Here is an 8,903-nt window from a genome sequence, read left to right on the forward strand (position 1 = left end):
TAAAAGTTTAAGTAAAATTAGCAAGCAGAGCTCATCAAAAGGTAGTGAATTTCTTAATTTCTAGAATTATGGTTAAACACTAAATAGCTGGGTTTCTATGTATTTGTGTATTTTTTTTGTACACGAGTATTGTTATCTTTCTAAGAAAGCTAAAAAACACACGCATTATGCAATTTTCACTGGTTGTTGCTAATTGCATGCATGTTTGACAGAAGAGGTTGCTCAACCAGATGAGGATGTTAAAATTTTCAAAAATGAATGCCAGGGTAAAGAACAAGGAGATCTAATTGACTATGGTTGGGCTAATATAGGAAGTTTTGATGATCTTGATTGCATTTTCAGGCAAAGTAGAAAATCTATGTGATACAACCCTGTTGTTAACAAATAAAAATGCAAAAACATAGAAGAAAAAAGAAACACTCGACAGGTTTGGGGGAAATATTGAGGTTTTATATTAATGTTCCAAAAGACTATATTAGTGTTATAAGGCACTCCATTGATTTAGAACAAACCCTATTCCCTATTACAACCAAAGTTCTCAAACAGTAATTAAGAAACAAGAACTATAAGAATACTACAATGCTAACTAAGCATGCCTTTTGGTTTTTGAGAGCCAGTCTCTCGTATCTCAAAATACAAAAATATATCCTCTTTTCCTAAAAGACGCTTGTGACTATTATAACCCAAAAGCACCTTACACAGTCTCCAACATCATTTTTTGTTAAGACAAACCTAAAACCCCCCAAGTCATCACTAAATCTGTATAGCTTTCCTCTTAAAAGTAAGAATAGCAAAGTCAACATTCAGCCCCTCCTAAAGGTGCTTTTCCATTGTCTTGTATTTTCCTATTTCTCCTCTTATAGGTTTGTAGGTCCCTATTTCTCCTCTTATATGCTTGTGCAACAAAAGAGATTCCATCATTATGTCATGAAATATTTGATATATACATTGCTTTGATGTCTTTCTGTAATGTCTACCTTTACATTACCAAGACAATACTCACACATCATTGTGATAACTTAAATTAATTAAAATTCTCAAAAGAAGTTACCACAACTCAAGGGTTTAAAGATAATTAGTTAAAACATTGGGATTCCAAGAAAACCCTTTTTAAAATATAGTTTGAGCTCAAACCATAGTTAAAAATTGATTAAGAGCAAATACGGAAGCATAGGAAACAAACTACAACAAAATCTAGCTTAAACGCCATTTTTTAGCCAATACTGGATGGCACAGAGGGACAAGTCTCTCGAGGGTCTCTTGCGCCATGGCACGTACCTGCTATCATGATAGCAGATTGCTGTCATGACTTTTCTTCGAACTTTCAAAGCACGCCGTTTCACCATCCGACATCTAATTTAAGCGATTTAAGTGTCCACACAAAGTTCTTTGAGCCCTCTAGCTAATAGCACCGGTCTTACACTCATACAATCATCCATTTAAAAGATGGACACCCAAACCCAAAATGGTTCATTTCCACAACAAAACACATACTATATCCAAATCACAATACACAATGCCATTAGCTCCGAAGATAACTTGACCACCTCAAATGGACCATACACCACATAACAATCCATTCACATCACACAATTAAGCAATCACATTCAAAATGACCGCCAAACCCCCATTGGACAAAAACACAATGGGGTGGACAAAATCCAACACATCAATCAATTAGTCATTTTGATACTCAAAACACTTAATATATATATAAATCACTTGTAAGCAACTTAGCCAAGCACATAATTAATCCGTATCATCATTTTTGGACCAAGATATACACACTTATCACAATTCATACAAGTGATATCCAAATAATGTCATGTTCCTAAGTTGGCAATATTTAGTGACAATATTCGTTACATTACACAAAAAGAAAAGGGAAGGGCTATACAATGGTGCTCTTCACTCTTCAAATGCCCCTTCCTTCCCCTTGCCCCTACCGAAGCCTTCACCTGTAAAATATAACCACGGGGTGAGATAAACACCTCAGTAATCAATATAGCTCATTAAATGTTTATTACCACAATAACCATGAAAAAGTATCAAAACCAAAGTATTATCTAGCATACCAAAAATTATGAGATATATGTATCTCTTCTCAACAAAACACATAGTTCTAAACTAGTATGATCATCTAACCACCGAGTCTCTAATGCTCCCCGACATGAAACCATAGGCTCTCCTGATTTAACAACTTGTTGACCCGAGCACACTTTCAGAGGTAGAATTACCCGGCCAAAGGTAATCTAACCCGCCTACGAACTATGGTTTTTCCCTCTTCATATACTTGTGATAGAGGCTTGTTGACTCCTAACCGCACCCTAACGAGTACTAAGGAGTTGTCAGACTACCCAGATGTCCCATGGTAACAGTCCCATGTAATGCTGCACCGGATGTCCCATGGTGTCAACCCGACCATATGGATTTTTTACTCACAAATCTCCACATACACATATTCCCACATATCTCGGGTGAACTCCCACCACCTATAATCATGCTCTTTCATAATTTTCACTACTTTTCATCACATTTTCACATCATACTCATATACATAGTATATATATATTTCAATTAGAAAAATAACCATTTACAAAACACTTTTTCATGTTAAAATCATTTACAATGTCGAATTATGCACAAAACTCTTCAAAACCACAACTTGATCATTTAAAATTACTTCTACACAGTTACAATAATTAATAAACACAATAAACTATATGGTTACCTCAACCCTTTTGTCACACAAAAAGGGTTATCGTGGCTTAACACATTCTATATGCACAATATGGCTCAAGCAAGGCTCAATCTACACAAATAAGTGACAATCATCAATTATCACTCCGGATAACTCCGAATTCACTAGGTTTTATGTGCTTAAAATACTTAAATTCCTTTTCTAACAACATCAACCATTCCCACACACTCTAACCATCCTATTACACATTTTAACACACCAAATTCGCTAATCAATATTCCACATTGTCTCAAAATCCTCAATTTATACTTAAGGTTCGTCTACCAAAAAGTCTTAATCACCACAAAACTCACAAACTTAAGGTTAAAAGTTTGATTTAACTTCCCAAGATCTTAAATAAACTAATGGGTTCGGTCTAAACCCAAGGGAACTGAAATCAAAGCCTCCATCACCCTAAATGTTCAGATTTTCACATAAAAGAGGGAGAAAAGGGAATGTACAACTTACCCAATAGTGAATTAAGCTTCAAATGCCCTCAAAGTAGCCTAAAGATCGTACCCTAGCAGACCAAAAGCTCTTCTTTGTCGCTTTCTCATTTTCTCTCTTTATCTCTTCTATTTTCGATTTGTTTTTCGCGTCTGATAAGTGCAGATTTTGCCCGTGCACCGTGGCACACTAACTCGCCCGCCATGACACATGGCACAAAAAGCCCCATGAAATTTTAAACTTCCTTCCGTGCCATGGCCCACTTGAACCTCGACTTAGCCTTCTTCTAAGGCTGTCCAAGGATCCAAAAACCATATTAGTCTTCATAAACCTCGCTAAATAACAATTTATCTAAATTGACCATATCACCCCTTGAAAACACTAAGAATTACTAATGAGGGAACTTAAGATGTTACAATTCTCCCCTTCTTTAAGGAATTTTGCCCTCAAAATTCAAAATCTTGCTCAAACACATACCTGTGTAAACAATTAGGGGTATAACTGCCTCATTTTATCCTCGGTCTCCTAAGTCGCATCACCAGGAGTCATTCCTTTCGAAAAGACCTTAACCAACCGAATGGTCTTGTTTCTCAATTGTCGGTCTTTCACATCTACAATCCGTTCTGGTTTAGCTCTTTAAGTCAAGTTTTCCTAGAATTTTACCTCTTCAGACTCAATAACATGAGAAGGATCGAGTTGATATTTCTTGAGCTGACTCACATGGAACACGTCATGAATACTTGATAAACTCGGCGGTAAGGTAATCTGATAGGCAACAGGTCCTAACTTCTTCAAAATCTTAAAGGAACCCATAAACTTGGGAGTCAATTTCTTAGCCTTTATCAATCTCCCAATGCCAGTCATTGGTGTGACCCTCAAAAACACATGATCACTAACCAGAAATTCCAATAAACTTCTACGTCGATCAGTGTAACTCTTTTGTCGACTTTAGGCTGTCAACAACTTTTGGTTAATCAATTAGATCTTTTGGGTGGTTTGGTCTACCAAATCCGGACCCAACAGACTTCTCTCGCTCAATTCTATCCAACACATAGGTGATCGACATCTTCTTCCATACAAATGCCTCGTACGGAGCCATTCCAATGCTAGAATGAAAACTGTTATTGTAAGCAAATTCTGCTAACGGTAGATATATATCCCAACTACCTCTCAACTTTAAGGTACAAGCTCGCAACATATCCTCGAGCGTTTAGATAGTTCTCTCAGTCTGGCTATCTATTTGTGGATGATATGCCGTGCTAAATTTCAACTTAGTGCCCATTGCTCTCTGTAACTCTCTCCAAAAGTGCGATGTGAACCTCGGATCATGGTCAGAGATAATGTCCTTTGGCACCTCATGAAGTCTCATTATTTTATTTACATAGACCTCAGTATACTTCTCAAGTGAAAAGGTAGTCTTCACTACTAAGAAATACATTGACTTCATCAACTGATCCATAATCACCTATATTGTGTCATAGCCCGTTTGAGTTCTAGGCAATCCAGTGATGAAATCCATTGATATGCTATCCCACTTCTACTTTGGGATCTTTAGTAGTTATACCACACCACTAGGCCTTTGGTGCTCAATCTTAACTTTTTGACACGTTAGACACTTAGTCACAAACTCTGTCACGTCTTTCTTTAATCCTGGCCACCACCACATTTACTTCATATCCTAATATATCTTGGTGACACCATGGTGAATAGTATACTTACTACAGTGTGCTTCCTTTAGGATCATCTTCCTTATCTCCTCATCACTTGGCACACAAATTTAATCCCAGTAAGTCACATATCCATCATCATTGAATCTGAACTCTTGGGTCTCCTCTCTTCAATATCCTCATGGATCCCAAGTAGATACTCATCTTTAAATTGAGCAGTTCGCAACTCTTTCTAGAATTCATTGGCTGTGGCCGTAGAATGCACATTGTACAACGTCATCTATGGTGCTTTCCTTTAAGTATCTAAGAAAGTCTCAAGCAATCGATGCTCTTGAATCATCATATGAGAAACATGCACTGTTATCCTACTTAACGCGTCTGCCACTATGTTAGCTTTACCCGAATAGTACTTGATCTCAAAGTTGTAGTCCTTGAGAAATTTCATCCATCTGTATTGCCTCATGTTCAACTCCTTTTGATCCATTGAGTACTTCAGATTTTTGTGATCACTAAATACTTCAAACATAGACCCATAGAGAGAGTGTCGCCAAATTTTCAAGGCAAAAACCACTGTTGCTAACTCTAGATCATGGGTCGGGTAATTCTCCTCATGCGATCGTAATTGTCTTGAGGCATAAGCAACAACTCGCTCATCTTGCATTAAAACACACCCTAAACCTTTCAACGATGCATCCATGTAAACTACACATGGCAATCGAGGATTAGGAATAACCAGTACTGGAGCAGACGTCAGTTTCCTCTTCAACTCTTGAAATGCCAACTCACACTTATCAGTCCACACATATGGTTAATCCTTTCAAGTTAACCTAGTTAAAGGAGACGTAATTTGTGAAAATCCCTGAATAAATCACCGATAGTAGCCTGTCAGTCCCAAGAAACTCCTAATCTCTGTCACTGAGGTAGGCGATTCCCATTTCAATACTGCATCCACCTTGTGTGGATCAACAGCAATTCCTTTTGCTGACACCACGTGACCAAGAAATCTCACTTTCCTTAGCCAAAACTCACATTTGCTGAGTTTGGCATATAACTTATTGTCCTTTAAAAGTTGCAGGACAATACGAAGATGCTTCGCGTGCTCTTCTTCGTCTCTTGAGTAAATTAAAATGTCATCAATGAATACTACCACAAACTTATCTAGATAAGGATGAAAGATTCTGTTCATGTAGTCCATAAACACTGCCGGAGCATTCATTAATCTAAACGGCATCACTAGAAACTCATAGTGACCGTATCTAGTGTGAAAGGCAGTCTCTGGTACATCCTCGACCTTGACTCGCAACTGATGGTAACTTGATCTCAAGTCAATCTTTGAGAACACCGTAGCCCTAACCAACTGATATAGTAAATCACCAATCCTAGGCAAAGGATACTTGTTCTTGACTATCACTTTATTCAACTGTCTGTAGTCAATGAAAAGTCTCATACTACCATCCTTTTTCTTCATAAATAACACCGGTGATCCCCACGGGGACACACTCGGTCTTATGAACCCTTTTTTTAATAATTCCCCCAATTGTTTCTTTAGCTCTGCCAACTCTGATAGAGACATCCGATAAGGAGCTTTTGATATGGGTTCTGTTCCAGGTACAAGGTCGATAGAAAATTCCACCCTCGCTCAGGTGGTAATCTAGACACTTCTTCTGAAAATACTTCAGGAAATTCATTTACCACTCTAATTCTCTCAATTCCTCCGTCATAAGCGGCATGAACGGAAAAGAACACCATATATGCCTGACAACCTTGTTGAATGCACTTTTCTGCTTGCATTACAAACAAAAATCTTGATTGACTAGATTTCACTATAGGTGTAGTATATACTGGCAAGGATATTATCTTTCTTACACAATCTAGTGTCATATTATTTACCGACAACTAGTCCATATCCACTACTACATCAATCCCAATCATGGGCAAACAAATCAAGTCGATAGAAGTTGATCTATTCTTAAATCTCAAATCAACACCCAGACAAGCGCGGTTAGTTCTTACAGAAATTTCTGCTGGCGTAAGCACATTAATCACATAAGGCAAGGTATGCACAAGTAATTTCAACCTCAAAACACAGTCATCAAAAATGCAAAAATGGGTAGCACCAGAATCAAACAAAATATTTATATCATAGTTGTGCAGAGAGATTTTACCTCTAATCAAATTGGGAGACGCACCTGCCTCATCTTGGGACAACGCAAATACTCTCCCAAGAACAGTTGATCTCTGCTCTGTGGTACCTACTCTGCCCTCTTCACAATATTTGGCTATGTGCCCTAACTTGCCACACTTGAAGCAAACCCAACACTTTCCCACATGATATCTCCCACACTTTGAGCACTGAGAGGTTCTGGCTGTACTAAGAGTAGGCACAGGTATTATGGAAGCCTGTTGAGATGGCTGTGCACCACTGGCACTATTCCTTAGTCCACTACTCCTCTGGAAGGAACCTCGAGACTGTGATCCCCTTTGAAAGGTCTTCTTCTTCCTAAAGCTCGCAGAACTACCGGAGCTAAAACTGGATCTCTTGCTAACTTCACCAGTAAGGCCAAGCGATTATGAGAATCTGCCCTGACTATCCCTTCTCTTTTCAGTCTTTGCCTCTCTGCCCCTTCTCGCAGCTATTCTCAGCTTATTACACATCTCATCATAAAATGTGATCTCAACAAGGCCAACTATTGTCGGTACTCAGGTCTCATCTTCTCAAGTAGCCTCTCAGCCTTCTATTTTGAGTCATTATTCCTTATGAGGTAGGTAGAGTACTTCGACAATTGATTGAACTTGGCGATGAAAGCTTCTTCATTAAGATTCCCTTACTTAAATTCTTGGAACTCAACCTCTTTTTCTGCTCTAAAGGCTACTGGGAAGTAAAAGTTGGAAAACCTTACTTTGAACTCATCCCATGTCCACTTAACTCCACCCGTCGGTCTCACCGACTTCTACCAATGTTTAGCCTCTTTTGCAAACAACACTGAGGCCAAAGTCACCTTCTACTCCTCTGAGCATGGCACCACTTCAAATATTGTTTCAATTCTTTCGATCCACTCTTCGGCTTCGCCCTCCTTTATTGTTCCATCACAGGTAGGCAGATGAAACTGTGAAAAACTCTTCCATGCTCGATCTATAGAATTTTGTAAACTACTGCCACTCACAGCTCCAGATTGCTTGGGTGTGCTTTCCTCATAAACTTCATCTTCTTGCTCATATATCTCTTCTTCATTCTCAATTGTTCTACTATCTCCTCTTGCCCTATCATTTCTCGGTGCACCTTATCCCCGCACCAAATTACATATCTCTTGCATTAAATTTCTCATCTGTAATAGCAAGGCCTCATTACCTTATGGCTTATTCCTCAGTTGTTCCAAGTTCTGACTAACCGGAATATAATTCTCTGGTGGTAGCTCATTAGTCTTTGGTACTACATCCGTATTAGATGGGTTACCACCCGTAGCCATTCTGGCAGTTCTTCTTCTTGCCATCCTCTTTCCCCTCCTAAGGATGGAAGTAACCACACGAAGAATAAGCGTTAAATGAAAGAACTATACAAAGGAAAGGTAAGTGTAACGAATATATATGCCAACTTCTAGACATGAATGCAAAAAGCAAAATCACCCAACACAATAATCACAAATACCAGTCTCAGAACGCTTGAAATTGATACCAAATTATAATGTCCGCCTTAACATTACTAGGACAATACTCACACATCATTGTGATAACTCGAATTAATTAAAATCCTTAGAAGAAGTTACCACAACTCAAAGGTTTAAAGATAATTAATTAAAACATTAGAATCCCAAGAAAACACTTTTTAAAATATAGTTTGAGCTCAAACCATGGTTAAAAATCGATTAAGAGCAAATATAGAAGCATAGGAAACAAACTACAACAAAATATGGCTTAAACACCATTTTTCAGCAAATATTGGTCTATCCGCCGTGGCACAGGCCACTCCCGCCACGACGGATGGCATAGAAGGACAAGTCCCTTGAGGGCCTCTTGCACCGCAGTGCAACAATCATGCGGCGCAGCATGCA

This window comes from Prosopis cineraria, unplaced genomic scaffold (genome assembly GCF_029017545.1).
Source record: "Prosopis cineraria cultivar Desert tree isolate PC_DT_omini unplaced genomic scaffold, ASM2901754v1 PC6, whole genome shotgun sequence".
Lineage (NCBI taxonomy): Eukaryota > Viridiplantae > Streptophyta > Magnoliopsida > Fabales > Fabaceae > Prosopis > Prosopis cineraria.